The sequence below is a fragment of the Tupaia chinensis genome, unplaced genomic scaffold, assembly GCF_000334495.1.
Source record: "Tupaia chinensis unplaced genomic scaffold, TupChi_1.0 Scaffold144982_1, whole genome shotgun sequence".
In the NCBI taxonomy this organism is placed as follows: Eukaryota; Metazoa; Chordata; class Mammalia; order Scandentia; family Tupaiidae; genus Tupaia; species Tupaia belangeri.
In genome coordinates, this window is record NW_006204841.1 from 1,980,197 (window position 1) to 1,996,876 (window position 16,680).

Sequence of the window (16,680 nt, forward strand, 5' to 3'; positions counted from 1 at the left end):
AGACTATTGTCAAGATAACAGTGAAACTGTGCATTCCTCTATCGTCAGTGGCAGTAGAAACGTCTTGTCACAAAACCGCGAGTTGATGTGTTTCCAGAAGAGCTATATTCTCTAATTTGTAGCACTTACAATTTTAAGGAACAGCCACCTCTAGTTCCCTTAGAGAAAGTGAGGTGTCAATCATCAGTTGATTTCCCAAGGAAGTATTCCAAAATATGGAAATGTTTCTTGAAAAGATATTTGTAATTTATAAATGCATACCCTCCCCCAAATGGGAATAACACTGGATAGGTGATCATATATATTCCATGGGAGAGCCACTAGAATGTTGATTACAGAGTCTTTAATAACATAAGGAAATGTGCATGCTACAACACAGGATGCATAATTGTACATATCAGATGATCACAAATATTGAATGGGAAAAAAGGAAAGAAGAATGAAAACTTGTAAGAAAAATATTGGCAAGAAATATGTCAAATGTTAAAATGGTTTTCAGGGTAGAGATGGATGACTTTGTTTTATTCTTTCAATCTTTCTATATTTTTCAAAACTTCTTACAATAGGACATATAACTTTCATAATGAAAACTACCAAAATTTTATTTAAAAGAGAGAAAGTAGATACTAATATTATCTGTTATAATATCTTTTTTCTCCACTAGATTAAACTTTAGCATTGTATTTGTCACATAGTAGACACTCAATAAGAACTTGTTGAATGAACAAGTAGAGACAATAAGTTTGTCTGCATTCTCGATAGTCAATTTAAGAGAGTTGAATGAATGGGAGATTTTAACTCCTGGTGGTTTTAGATAATCCTAGAATTTCTGGGACTCAGTTTCCTCATGTGCAAGTGGAAGGCTTGTGCTATCATTTCTATGGTGGTCTCCGAAAGCTAAAATACTTTGTGTTATTAGATTATACAAGTGTGGTTGATGCTGTCAGGCAGCAAAGGAGAAGGAGCCAGCTGCTAATCCTATTATTCGGGCCACTTCTTAGCTCTAGATGCCTTGACTTTAGAATTAAGCAAGTCATTTAAGATGGACTATTTAATGAGAATTCAGAATTGCCCAATTGTACAGGGATCACTCTTGATTAAATCCACTGTTGCCTGCATTTATTTTACATGACTCCAATGCTTTCTAAGTGACTGCTTTGTTCTGTAATGGTAGCAGTTTTTGGCCTATTACAGGATTGTTGGCAGTTGTTGGCTTCTCTCTAAACCTGTCTGGTCAGCTTGCTGTGCACCTGTATTGCATCAGAGAAATGGCATATTGAGAGGACTAGTTTCTTCCATTGTTTTATTGTTATTTTGTATTTGGACAGTCAAAAAGATATTTCATACAAAAGCGAATTACCAAGAACAAAGAGGAAATCAGGAACTCTTGATGTTCAGGATTCTGCTTACCCAAAGGAAGCACATTCTTAGATTAAAATGGAAATGTGCTCAGCTGAGCTGGTCACATTAGGGTGTTTCTGTGTTCAATCATTTTAATAATGGGTAAGGTTTTTTTCTTTTTTTTTTTTTTTTTTAGAGTTTTTTGCTATAGGGCACGTGTGCTCACCAGAAAGACAGAGAAAGACGGAGAGACAGAAAGCAAGAAATCACCCCTCAGGGGGGATGGCCACACTGCAATCCCTTCTCCTCCATTCTTCTCTTGGGATCTTGGGCACGCACGCACACGCACCCGGTGTGAGTTTAAGCCACCAGGTCTGGGACTCAAACCGCAGTTGATTACATTGGAGTCATAGCCATTATGCCAACTGCTGGTCCCGAGGTTTTCTTATTTTGAAACTTTTTGCTGTTGACATCTCTCCTAATTTTTCTACTAGCTCCTTGCTTATTATAAAAGACATTTAGCAGCTATTTACTACCTTATTATTATTTTTTATTTTTTTCATAAGGCTTATGCAATCACCAAAGAGAGACAGAGAGAGAGAGAGAGCACAAAATGTGAAATCACTCCCTGAGGGGGGAAGGCCACACCACAGTCCGTTTTTTTCCATTCTCCTTTTGGGACTTTGGGCATACATGCACATATACCCAGTGTGTTTTTCAAGTCACCAGGTCAGGACTCTAACTGCACAGTTGGCCATATGGAATCCAGTCACCTTAACTATCACCTCACTAGCTGGCCTGCTATTTACTACCTTAGATCGACAGCTTGTAGCTTCCTCTCTCAATTTTTATATCATATTCTTTTTACCTTTTCTCAAAACAACTTAGTTTCCTTGATGAAAAATGATTCCAGTTATTATGTAACTAGCTTACTTTGTAAGGGAAATAAGAATGCTCCCAAAGCTGGGTGCCACAGGAGCCAGCCAAAATGCCATTGGTCCAAGGTTAAATCAATCATGAACAAGTCAAAAAGGTTGAGTTACCAAAGCAGTGTGTTGTAGTTTCCTGCATATCCTTCCAGGGTTTACTCTCTTCTGCAAGAGATGTTCAAATACATAGAGATTAGGGACAGTGAAAAAATAATACATACATGAAAAAACAGATATACAAAAAGTGGAAAAAAGCTTCTCTAATCCTAAAATTAAGATACTCATGCTTACAGACATAAATACAAGAAACTAACAATGATTGGATCTTGTAAGAGCAACACCTTGTTTTTTCAGAGAACCTCATCACTGTCATCAGTTTGCCTCCCCCAATTAATGCCTAACTCTGTAATGTGTTTAGCTTTTCCCTTCAAAAAAGCTTATTGATTTTGGCAAAAATGTCATTATTTCAGGGAAAAAAAAAAGATTGATATCAGATATTGAACCAGCATAAATACTCATCCAACTGGAAACTTGTTTATTCCAGTCCTCACTCACCAACGATTGGGTTTTGGCTGCAATTGTTAGAAACTGAATGAATATAAAGGAAGAGGAGGCATCAATACCTATTGCAGGAGTAGTTTCTCCCAGCTTCATCACTAGCAAATTGAGGGGAAAAAATAAAAATGAAAAACCCCATTTCTGCCTTTTCTAATAAGGATATGGATGTGGAATTTAAATTCATCTACTGGGAGAGGAAGAGATGCAGAGTAAAGTGGAAAGACATTCTTCAGATCAGTGAGAGAGACATAAGCATGTTGGTATTTATAAAGAGTAAAACAGAATGAAGATCAAATAAAAGATAGGATATTCTTCAATATGCTGGGAGGAGGTCAGCAATTTATGCCTAAGTTCATAATTATTTCTCTGCTCTGTGACTTTAGGACGTCTGATAATATCCTATCGCACTGTCCTATTCCGTCTTCCTGACTCACCCTGTATGTTAAGCACACTGCTCTACCTGAGAGTCTACAAACATGCCAGGTGGTTTCATTCCTTATACTTTGTATATTTGGTTCCCAGCCCACTGTTCACACTTGCCTGTCTCCAGGTCATACTTGAAGGCCTGGTTGTGATATTATCCCGTTGCTATTTATTTATTCGCCTATTTTTAGCAAGCTCTTATTGTATTGTAGCTAGATATTTGTGTCTAGCTTTACTTTTTTTTGGAGAGACTTTTGCTATAGGGTGTATGCATTCGTTGGGGAGACAAAGAGACAGAGAGACAGAAAGCAAGAAATCACCCCTCCCCCCCACCGAGAGGGGTTGGCCATGCTGCAGTTCATTCTCCTCCATTCTCCTCTTGGGATTTTGGGCATGCACACACATGCACCCAGTGTGTTTTGAGCCTTCAGGTCCAGGACTCCAACCATGGTCTGCCATGTGGGAATCCAGTGACATAACTATTATGCCATGTCTTGATTTTCCATACAAAGGTACAAAGGTACAAAGTAGGCCACAAACTTCTTCATCTTTCATTCTGTCTATAAATGGCGGGACAGGATTTTCTTTCGTACTTCTGGGTGGAAGAGGTCTTTGTTAGTTAAAGGAAAGAAGCAGTGACTTTACGTAATGTGTGTCCAAGCTGTGCTATAAAAGTCACTCACAATTAGCAAGAGAAACATTTGCTTCAGCCCAGCCAGGGAGCCGCAAATGGTGGGGTGCCGCTGTGTAATACTGGTGCCATAGGGGTGTCCTGAGTTTGATTCCTGGGTTGATTTTAACATGCAGAGTGTGTCTGATCCTAGTTCTTATGGAGGTGGGTTATGATATGACAAAACCTTGTTGTAGGTTCTCTCTCTCCTTCACATGAGAAGAAGGAAGAGAAGAAGGGAGGTGGGATGGAAAAAAGAAAGAAAGAGTCAAGTAGAGAGAGAAGAAAGAAAAAAGAAAAGGAGGAAGAAAAAAAACAAAGACAGATTAAAAAATTATTTTTTTGTTGGGGCTGATATGGTAGTGCAGACATGAAGCGCGGTGTGTAGAAAGCAGGCTCCCACGTGGCCACCTATGTTTTGAATCTTAGCCCCAATGGCTTGAAAAGCACACAGAGCGTGTGGCTGATAAGCCTAAAATCTTGATGGGAAGGAGGAATGGAGGGAAAAGGATTGTGGCAAGGCCACAGCCCATTGAGGGGTATTTTCTTTCTCTTGATCACATGTACCCCTGACAATGAAAAACAACTGAAAAAAAAAATTTTGTCTTGTTCAACTCTAAAAGATGTAAAAATAAGGTAAACTTTCTTATACAGCAAACTGTGGGATTCTTCCTTTACCTGACAAGGACAGAAATTGAATGACATCTGTGGTCTCACAGACACCGTAAAATATCTCCAAGATGGACATGAGACAAGGGTGGATCTTGGGGAGTAGAAGAAAATGGAAAGGATCCAGAGAACACAGTGACTCCTGGAGTTCTTTCTGATGAGCCTCCTGGGTGGCTGGAAAGATGGGTCAGAAGAAAGACCAAACAGATGTGTTGCACATCTTCACGGTTTCATTGTTCATGGCTATCTAAAGGTAGGGCTGTTTTCTTTGGAAATGGGTTATCTCTTACATGGCAGTCTGGGAGTCTCTTTCTCTGTCTGCCTTTCCTCTTCTTTTCTAGCCCTATCATACGCAGATCCTGCTTTGTGTTTTCCATTCCCTTTCATAACCTTGGGACCCCAACATCACAGTCAATTGAACACTGACTCAGTGGCAGGGATTGCTGTTGCGCTTTAAGAAGTAAACATAGGTCCAGCTGGTGTGGACTGAGGTTCAGGCTCCCATGCCATATCCCTGGCACCAGGGCCGAGGTTAACATTTCCTTAGTCCTCAGTGAAATGAAGCCTTGGAGTCAGAAAGTAGAGTGAGTTATAGAAAGTAAAGTGCGATGTCTTCCACACTGGTGTTTGTACACTCTGATTTATACTTGCTAGCTTTTAAATATTATTTCTCTTTCAGATTATTATTTCTGAAAATTTTATCTATTCTACTTCTATGATTGAACAATTGAAAATAGGAAGTGCCCTGAATGGAAAACGCTGTGGTGGGGGACCCGCAGATGACATAGTGGTTACATCACTGGCTGACTGCAATTCAAGTACTGGACCCTGTGGCTGAAACTGATGCCAGGCGCGTATGTGTGTGTGCACTTGTGCTCAAGATCCTGGGAGAAGAATGGAGGAGAGGGGATTGTGGTGTGGTCATCCCCTCTGGTGAGCACACATATCCTAAGGAGAAAACCTCTTAAAAATAAAAAGCAACATCATGGTGGGTTCTATGAAGGAGAATGCATGTGTGAGTGTGTTTCTGAGTGTGCATGTGTGAGCGTGTAAAGGTAAGCTTGATTCTTACCCTTGAGGGATCAATTAACCACACGTTTGAAACAGAAGCATGAAAAAGATGAAAATATTTAAAAAAGAAACATACGGGGGGGTTTCAAAAAGTTCATAAAAATATGAATTATGAAGGGGACCAGCAGTTAGCATAATGGCTGTGTCGCTGGACTCCCACGTAGTTGACCACGGTTCGAGTCCTGGACCCAGTGGCTTAAACTCACGCCGGGTGCGTTTGTGTGCGTGCCCAAGATCCCGAGAGGAGAATGGAGGAGAAGGGGTTGTGGTGTGGCCATCCCCCCTGGGGGGTGATTTCTCGCTTTCTGTCTCTCTGTCTCTGTCTCTCTGTCTTTCTGGTGAGTGCACGTGCCCTATAGCAAAAACCTCTCCAAAAAAAAAAGAAATTATGAAAAACTATGCATAGATTTCAAAAATTTTTGCACCAGAATTAATTCATACTTTAATTCCATTTTTCCACAAACTGTTTGAAGTACCCGCACATAACTATACACCAACAGTTTCAGCCTAAACAAACTTTTTTTTTTTTTTGAGTAGGTTAAGATTTGGGGGAAAATAAATGATCTTTATTCTGGTTGTCAGTGACATTTAGCATTTTATTTCCTCTACCTTTGAACTGACTTGCACTGAGTCATGCATTTCAGAAATACAATCAACTCAAATACTACATGACTTTAGAAAGAAAATGAAAAATATCTTTTCTCGGTCAGTTATAGAAATCAAGCCTTATCTTTGCTCCCCAATCTGCCTTCTGAGAAGCACTGTGTGAGACCGAGCATGAAGAGTGATTGGGAAAACAAACCCTCTACAGGACTGACAAAAGTGAGTAAACACAGTGGTCTTTCTCCTTATAAAAATAAATAACATTCTTCATTCCCACACCTTGGTTTAGGCTCGAGTGAGCATGAAAGGAGAATTTTCTTCTTCCTTTCAAAGCAGCATTTATGAGCCTCTAAATGGAAGTCTCTCTATCTCCTGCTTTGCTCAGATGAGACCCTGGCTGCCATATCCTCTGGGTGTCCTGCACAGACCACAGACCACCGGGTAGGAGATGTGATCCTATTTCTGGGGTTGCCCTGTGGCTTGTTGTGTGACCTGGTATAAATCATTTATACTTCATTTCTGCAGCTGCAGGACAGCCACTGAAAAGCTCTGTGCTGTTTCCAATGTCATAGCCAGTCTCTTGCTATAGGTTTGACCACAGGATGGGGTTAAACCACTTGTCAGAGGAAGCAGGCACTCGGTTATTAATTTTCTGTAATGATTGAATCACCTTGGCTAAATCTACCACAGGTTCAAAGCAGATAGTGGGGTCTTTCCTTTCCTTTCCTTTCCTTTTTTTTTTTTTTTGAGAGGTTTTTGCTATACGGTGCAGCACTCACCAGAAAGACAGAAAGAGACAGAGAGACAGAAAGCGAGAAATCCCCCTCCAGGGGGGACGGCCACACTGCAATCCCTTCTCCTCCATTCTCTTCTCGGAATCTTGGGCACACACGCACATGCGCCCAGCATGAACTGAAGCCACCAGCCTGGGACTCGAACCACGGTCGGCCACATGGGAGTTCAACGACATAGCCATTACGCTAACTGCTGGTCCTGGATTTTTTTTTTTCTTTACTTAATTACAAACAAAAGAAAATGAAACAAAACCCCAAATCCTATAAAATCTCCCCAAAACACCCAGGCAGAGGGATCAGCAGTTAGCGTAATGGCTGTCGCTGGACTCCCACGTAGTTGATTGTGGTTCAAGTCCCGGACCCGGTGGCTTAAACTCACACTGGGCGTGTGTGCATGCATGCCCAAGATCCCCAGAGGAGAATGGAGGAGAAGGGATTGCAGTGTGGCCATCCTCCCTGGGGGGTGATTTCTCACTTTCCATCTCTCTGTCTCTCTCAGTCTTTCTGGCGAGCGCACGCGCCCTATAGCAAATATCCTCTCCAAAAAAAACAAAAACAAAACAAAACAAAACCCAGGCAAAGTTTTCAGGAGTTTTAACACTTAAACAGGAAAACTTCAGAAATTCTTGGAATCATGAAACATGAAGGTTAAGAAGAAAATTTGGAATGAATCAAGATCGGGCTGCTTATCAAAATTAGCCAAGGAACTAACTGTACCAAGAACGTGGATTCTCATACCCCAACCAGAAAATGTTAATTCACAGACCTTGGCATCTTCATGGTAAAGAATCTCTTCAGGTAGTTCGAATGATGAGGTATGTTTAGGAACCGTGGGTCGAGTTCACTAAATTAAACACTTATATTCTCTTTCAATCTATTTGAATACTTCCAGATCTAGGGAGATGACTAGTTAGAGAGTAAATTCTGTTTTGGTTACTTTGAGAAATTAGTGGTTATCTCCGTGTGAGAAATTAAAACACTACCCTCCCTCAACGGCCACTACAACTGGCAGAGGTGTTAACATTTATTGGCTGCTTTCTGTGTATCAGTTATTGCTATAGGACCAAGTTTGCCTGCTGCCCTAGTTTTAGCCCAAAAAGTCGTGCACCCAGGGTGGCTGGTTGTCTAGATATTTCTCATACAGTGTCCCTTTTAATTCTCCAAATCAGGCTGTGAGGTAGTTTCTGTTATTGATCTCATTGAACATGGGAGGAAATTGAAGTACAAATAAATTAAGCAGCTAGCCCAAGGTTACTCAGCATGTAAATAGAGAACTGGGATTAGAAACCAGACAATTCAACTCAAGAACCCTTTCCCCCCATCAATATTCATTTCCTAAATGGTTTCGAGAACCTTTTTTTTTTCCTTTTTCTTTTTTGAGAGAGAGTTGTTTTTCTTTTTTTTTTTTGAGAGGTTTTTTTTTTTTTTTTTTTTTTCCAGAAATGACGTCAGAAAAAAGCGAGACAGACATCGAGAAATCACCCACGGGTGTGTGTGTGTGTGTGTGTGTGTGTATGTGTGTGTATCACCACACCATAATCCCTTCTCCTCCATTCTCCTCCCAGGATCTTGGTGAATTTAAGCCACCGGGACCAGGACTCTAACCAACCGTGGTTGACTACATAGGAGTCCAGTGACGTAACCATTCCACCATCTGCTGGTCCCAAGAATCATTCTTACATCTTCAGTTGGTGGCTGATTCAGTCGTTGGTGCAGAAAGGCCCATTTAACAGTCCTGTTTGGTGCTCTCTGATTGGATGTGTTTAATACTGGCCTTTCTGGGGACAGGACCTAAGTTTTCTTATTTTGCTGTAAGGGTAAATATGAAGCCTTCCTCTGAAGTTTTTATTCAGGCAAACTTGCTTGTAAAATAAGTAGCCTTTGCCATGGCTTCAAAGGAGAAGATGAACTAGGCAGAAGAGAACGAGTTGAGAGACGGAGGCACAAGCTGAGCAGGAGGCAGGGGTGGTGTTTCCTTGTGTGTGGACCTGGAGGTCGGCTGCTTTATTTTGCTACTGCTATTATTGTTTCTCTTTACCACCAATTAGCAGTGCCTTCAGCTTTTCTCTGTCACTTGCCTGACCCTCATTGTTTTAAGAAATACCCTGAAGAAATTCCCTTACTATCTTATGATTAAGGAACTATTGTTATTTTTGTGTGAAAACGTACAGGAGTGTCTTAGAGATATGTACCAAAATATTATGGATAAGAGAGCTTGCCATGTGGGTTTGCTTTAAAATAATTCAGTGGAGGAAAGGGGAAAGAGAAGAAGTCAAGGAAGACTTGCCTTATACTATGTAGATACCAAAGGTGGATCTTGGCTACGTGGAGGTTCATTTTGTTTGAAATTCTCTCTACTTCTAGTTTGTTTAAAATTTTTCCATAATAAAAAGTAAAAAAAAAATAAACCCCCAAAATCAGATCGGAGAGGAGTCCTGTTATAGCTAAGGTAATCATATTATATAATATCATTCAAACCGGAACAGTTGCGATATCTTCTTTACTTAAGGGACCTGGCTCAAATCGAAGACTTTAGAAGGCACTGCATTAAAATGTCTTTTTTTTTTTTTTTTTTTGAGAGTTTTTTTGCTATAGGGCACGTGCGCTTGCCGAAAAGACAGAGAGCCAGAGAGCAAGAAATCAGGTCCGGGACTCGAACTGCCGTCAACTACATGGGAGTCCAGCAACATAGCCATTATGTCAACTGCTGGTCCCTGCATTAGAATGTCTTTAAAGGACATTTGAAAATGTCTTTATCACACAGACAAGTCCTCTATGCACAGAAAGGGCGGAGCCTCATGGAAGGTTCGGGGATGGATGCAGACTTCTGGGATAGGACATTGCTGGACTGAGAATGGACTGATCATGAGTCGGGTGGGGATGGAATAGGGTGTAAAAGAAGGGCCATGTGTCCAGCATGATCTGATTGCACTTTCTGTCAGCCCCGGATGCTTGCATCAGATTCCCCATCCTTGCCTTCTGCTCATCACTCTGCTGTTTTGTAATTTTCTTTCTCCCTATTCCTTGAAAAAATTCCTTTGCTTCCAGACACCTTATTAAGGTAACTCTCTTCTGGCTGTTAGTGTTAAGAATCTGTCAGCCTTTTCCATTATGCACCTCTCAGCTGACACTATTCTTAATTGGCACTATCGTAGTGGGGAAAAAAGACAAAATGCTTTAGTTAATGCGGGGGAAGAAGCTAGCTTTTCAATCTTAACACTGTATGTCCTGGATTAGTGGGTTTAAGGTAGTATTTTAATTTACTAGGGTATCTTTTAGTCCCAGGTGACTTCTTTATTATTTTCAGTGCCTTCTCTACTTAAAAACCAAAGAGAATTCTCTTTGCTGAAAGGACTGGATTCTTCACCTAAATTTCACCCCAATCTCAACAGTTTTCCAGCTAGGCCAGCTCTTGTAGAAAAATACTAAGACTGCAAAATACGCCTATTGGAAGCATCCTTAGAAGTTATCTTGTTTACTCCCCTCATTTTATAGGTTTTAAAATGGGCCATAGTACTTAAACAACTTTTCCAAATCAGTAATCTATTTAATCCAATCCAATCTTCTTATTTCCACTTAAAAACTGATGTAGGGGTCAGATGGTGGAATAGTGGTAAAATGCCATGCTCTGCAAGGCTGCGGGCGAAGGCGCTGGGTTCATGTCTAGAGACCTCCCTGGGTGAGCTATGCAAACATGTGATCCAGGGCTGAAGCTGGGGGTAGATGGCAGTGTCAAAACTCTACTGGGGGGCAGTAGATGGCGCAGTGGTTAAAACGCTGGACTCCCACATGTCCGACTATGGTTCAAATCCTGATCTGGTGGCTTGAAAAATGACACCAGGAGTGTGTGTGTGTGTGTGTGTGTGTGTGTGTGCGCGTGTGTGCACGTGTGCCTAACATCCCAGAGGAGAATGGAGGTGAAGGGATTGCAGTGTGGCCATTCCTCCTGGGCAGTGATTTCTCACTTTCCTTCTCACCATCTTTCTCTGAGGGGAGCACATGCCCTGTAGCAAAAACCTTAAAACAAAACAAAAACAAACTCTGTGCCAGCAGTTGGCATAGAGGTTACATCACTGGACTCCCACGTGAACTGTGGTTTTGAATCCCGAAGCTGGTGGCTTGAAACTCATGCTGGGTGCATGTGCGTGCATGCCCAAAATCCCAGGAGGAGAATGGAGAAGGAATTGTGGCATGGCCATCCCTCATGGAGGGTGATTCCCAGTTCCCTCTCACTGTCTCTCTTTTTTCTCTCTTCAGCAAGTGCACGTTCTCTGGGGCAAAAACCTCCACCAAAGAGAAAGAGAGAGAGAGAGAGAGAGAGAGAGAGAGAATACAAACTCTATTGGAAGTATCATTTAGCTGTCTTTCTCATTCTCTCTGACTCATGGAAGAAATAAATTAATAAACTTTAAAAAATACTGATTCAGCAATGACTATTTTTTTCCCTAAGTTTTTGCTATGGTGTGCATTTGCTGGAGAGAAAGACAGAGAGAGAGAGGGAGGGAAATTGAGAAATCACCCCCCAAGAAGGATAGTCATACCATGATCCCTCCTCCTCCATTCTTCTCTCAGAATTGTGGATATGCGTGCACATGCACCTGGCATGTTTCAAGTCGCCAGGTCTGGAACTTGAACCACACAGTGGGTCATGTGAGATTCAGCCACCTTAACTATCATGCCACCTGACTGGCCTACCCCATGAGTATTTCTTAAATTCACTTTTTTAAATAAGGATTTTCATCATGAGTCAACATAGGGAATTAAAAGAAGATACATATCTTAAATATTTATCTTTAAATGTGACAAATATACCTTCGTTTTCAGGTATTTTTGTGAAAATATACCTTCATTTTCAGGCTGTGCTAATTGGAATTTCCCTGTAACCATCGTGTATCATCTTTTTTTTTTTTTTTCACTATAGGGCGCGTGCGCTCGCCAGACAGACAGAGAGAGACATAGAGACAGAAAGCGAGAAATCACCCCCCAGGGAGGATGGTCATGCCACAATCCTTTCTCCTCCACTCTCCTCTCGGGATCTTGGGCACGCACGCACACGTGCCTGGTGTGAGTTTTAAGCCACCAGGTCCGGGATGTGAACTGCGGTTGACTACGTGGAAGTCCAGCGACATAGCCATTACGGTAACTGCTGATTTCCCATCATGTATCATCTTTGATTTCGACTTTCTTTAAAGGCAGTTGAGTGCAGTGAAATGTACAGATATTTGTTAAGCAATCTGACTGCAGAATTCTCCTAAATTTCTAAGGCTCTTCAACCCGTTTGCAGTTTTGTAATTCATAGCTAGTTTGATAGCAATATTTTTAGTAACTTACCTTTACTGATCTTACCGAAAGATTCAAGCTGTTTCTATAGAAACAATGTCTCTCTCTTTACATATTCATATTCTATCCGTTACTTTAATATTTAGTTAAACGAGGGAGTTAAAATTATAAGTACCCAGGCAGTGACAAGTTGCAGAACCAGTACCATTGGCTTAGGATAATAGTGGCAGCCAACAAAAGAGGAAGTACATGGGAATGACAGGATTTACCTATGAGCCAAGAGGGGCACTAATCAGTGGGTGTACAAGGGTAATGGAGAGTTTTAGTTGATCTGACCAGATGGTTAGGTGGTGGCTGTTTTTTATTTTCTTTCTTTTCTTCTTCTTTTTTTTTTTTCAATTATTTTATTTGCCAGAAGATGTGTGTGCTCACTGAGAGACAGGGAGAGAGAGAGAGAAGGAAAGTGAAAAAGCAACCCCCTAGGGAATGCTCATGTCACAATCCTGTTTCCTCCATTTGTCCTTTCAGAATTTTGGGCAGGGACGTACACATGGCTGGCATGTTTTTTCCAGTCACTGGGTCTGAAACTGGAAGCATGTAGTGGTCCATGCGGTTTCCAGCTCCCTTAATCAACACATTGCCTGCTGGCCCTAAGAGTGTTTTTTTGTTTTTAGGTTTTGGGCATGCATGCATATGCATCTGGCATGATTTTTAAGCTGTTGGGTCCGGAACTTGAACCATGGTTGGCCATGTAAGAGTACCACGTCTTAATCACTGTACCACATGCTGATCCCGAGAGACCATTTTTAAATAGGCATTTTTCTATTGATATGATTTTAGGCTTGTGGCCTCACATGGTAGACCCTTGCCCATCCCTCACCCTGGTCCCAGGGCTCCTGCCCAGGAGCATAGCTCTGCTGGAAGACTGCAGGCTTAGCTCTCCCACTTTACGATCTGTGAAATCTCTTTTTGATGTTAAGCACTTGGCTATTTCTATGTCTATATTTCAAACTCAGTTATGCATGACTTATTTTGGCCCTCTTTTATCCAGGATGCCAGTCTTTTTGGAAGAGGGGACCTGTCCTCATCAGTTTAGTTCATTTGTCGGCTGTCCTCTGAGAGACCTTTCTAGTCTGTGATTGATTCAAGAAGAGAGCGCTGTGATCCTCCCAGCAAAATGCTACAGTGGGGTCTTTTGTTTGCAAGAAGCAGACACAGCTCCCTGCTGGGGGAGTCTCCTTTGCTGCACCCACCCAATGTCAGAAGCGTCTTTGCTCCAGCCTGCTCCCCAACCCTACGCAGTACTCCCATGCTACCTTGGAAGTATTCCAAATTATCATTGCTTTTTGTCTCCCTGGAAGCCAAGTTTTAATTCCACTTCCTATTATCCCATCACTCAGTCTCTTGGACATTCTACCTTTGATATAGATCTGTCAGGCCCCTTTGTAAAAATGTAAACCCATTACATTCCCTTTATTCACCCTGGCACTAATGTCCTGACTTCAAATAAATGTCCTGAAGCTCTGTTGGCTGGCCTTTGCAGTGCAGCACATTTTAAAGTTACTTTCCATCTACTGTCCTCTTACTTTGTTTAAGATGGAAAATGAGGGCAAAGAATCACGGGTCTTAACTAATGGTCTGCAATTTCCTGCTGTCTCTATCCCTTTTTTATGACATTAATTCATTGCCACTTCTCTGACCTGTGGAATCTCTTTTGGATAGAAATGACTAGGAGTTAAAATCAAGTTGAAAAAAAAAATTACCAATTTGATTCAATAGTCTTGTCAGAGTTCTTGTCGCTGTCTCTTTGGGACAGCCTACACTATTGTAATCATTTTGGCAACTGGTTTTTGTGTTAAAACACATATCTTAATTACTCATCTCCTCGGTGAAGGTTAGGGTTTTGATTTAGTTTCCTTTGGTTAGAAAGGAAGGGATAGTCACTTGAAGTATGTACAGTCATCTAAATTTTTCACCTCTCCTGACTTCTCTATTTTGTCAATTTTCTCTAAACAGATCATTATGGTACAAGCACTCAGAAAAGCATGCAGCTTGTTTTTTATGTTCTCAGCATTATCCTTTGATATTCCTCTGTTCAAGCTTCTCAAGTTACGGTTAGTAAATAACAGGTAGGTTGTTTGGTTTGCAAATAGTAGAAATGGATCCTAGTTCTTGTAATACACTGACAATTTATTGGCAGATGCCATGGGTTTCAGAAATAAAAGTCTTCAGAAAAAGGACAGGGAATTATCAGCTATTGCCATGATAATACTGCATAATAAACCACTGTGAAACTTAGGGTCTTGAAACAATGAGCAATGACCTTCATTTTCATGGATCTGCAGGTTGATTGTGGTTTGGTGGGTCCCGAACAGGCTTTCCTGGTATGGAGGGCTGAGTATCAGCCTTCCAAGTTGTCTTGATTCCAGTTCCTGTGACTTGTGAATGTTATCCTAAAGGGCAAAGATATAATTAAGTCAAGGACTTCGATATAGTGCAGTTATCCTGGATTATCCCAGTGGGCCCTAAATGTGATCATAACTGTCCTTATAAGAGGGAGGCAAAGGGTTCTTTGACACAGAGGTAGAAGGGGATGTGTCATGGCAGCAGAGAGAGATTAGAAGATGGTGTGCTACTGGCTTTGAAGATGGAGAAGGGCCAGGAATCAAGGAATGCAGCTCTACAAGCTGGAAATAGCAGAGAAACAGATTCTCCCTAGAACCTCTAAGTAGAGCATGGCTCTGCTGACACCTTGTTTTTGTCTCAGAGAAACTGATTTGGAGCCCCTAAAACTGGAGGGGCTATTATAGTCCTCTGTATTGTTTCAAGCTTCCAGTTTTATGGTGATGTGTTATAGCAGCTACAGGAAACTAATATGGCCAGTTGCTCAACTTTGTGTTGCATCTTGGCCGGTTGAAACTCCAGGCTTTGAGGTGGGTTTAGATGTGTTCCACTGTGTTCTTCTTTGTACCCAGGGAAAGGAATGAGTCTTTCCAGGGCATGCTCATTTTATGGCAAATCACTAGAGCACAAGCATCAACTCAAACCAAACCACAAAGCATATTTCAAGCCTCTGTGTCAGCTAATTCCTTTGACCAAAGGAAGTCACATGTAAAGCCCAACGTCAGCGGGACAGAGAGGTTTACTCAGCCCGCAGTGGAAGGCACAGCTCACTGAACTGTAATGCAATCCATCACAGCCAGGGATCAAATGAATCTGTTGACCTGAACTGTGGCCAAGATAGTCTACACCATAGGAACAGCTTAGTCGTAGCTGCTAGATATTAGGCATTGCTGCTGGCCACAGGACATAGGGTGCTTTCATTACTATGTCATTAAAAAACAAGTTCCTTGATTCAGAGTCAATGTCCCATGTTCAAACACTTGATTTGTCAAATCCAGGTTGCACGTTCAGGGAAACCAGTAGTCTAGTCTTTTTGACTTTCATATCTGGAGGTAGGGCCTCAGCTATTGCCACTTCTGAGTTTTCTGGGGACATGGCATTCAGATCACAGCAAGTGGTTCAGCTTTTCATGGAGGTAGTGGTGCTCGCATCCCCTGTCCAAATTCTTTCTGGGTGAGAGCTGCTCTTTTTCTAAGATTGGACTTTTTAAAATTTTTTTTATTTTTAAGATTGGACTTTCATTCTCTTGGCCTGTGACAGTACATCGTGTTTCCCTTCCCTGCCTGTATGTGTTAAGAAGTTCACCTCTGCAGTGAGACTCATCGCTGTAAAAGGTGGATGGGTTTATTCTGTAGGGCAAGTATTAACTGTAGGTCCTGCGGAAGTCTTGAACTGGATGCTGACAGCAATCAAGCTGACTGGTTGTTTTTTGGAGAGATTTTTGCTATAGGGCATGTGTGCTCACCAGAAAGACAGAGAGAGATAGAGAGATAGAAAGTGAGAAATCACCCCCCCTCCCAGGGGGGATGGCCATGCTGCAATCCTTCTCCTCTATTCTCCTCTCGGGATCTTGGGCACGCATGCACATGTGCCCGGCATGAGTTTAAACCACTGGGTCTGGGACTCAAACCACAGTTGACTCCGTGGGAGTCCAGCGACATAGCCATTACGCTAACTGCTAGTCCCCCAGCAAAATTTTTTTGATATGTAAAGTAAATGTTTGTGGGAAAATGTAAAAATAAATAAATAAATGGGGGGAAAATAAGTAGTCTAGGGTGGGAAGTTGCCATAGTCTTTTCAAAGGGATAGTAGTTACTTCCTTCCAGAGGAGCAGGAAGAGGTGAAAAGAATCACACAAAGCTAACTCCTTCACTTCCCCCCCTTTGACCCAGCCCACACTGCTTCTCAGGATTAAATAGCCCGGACAAGCCCAAGACTT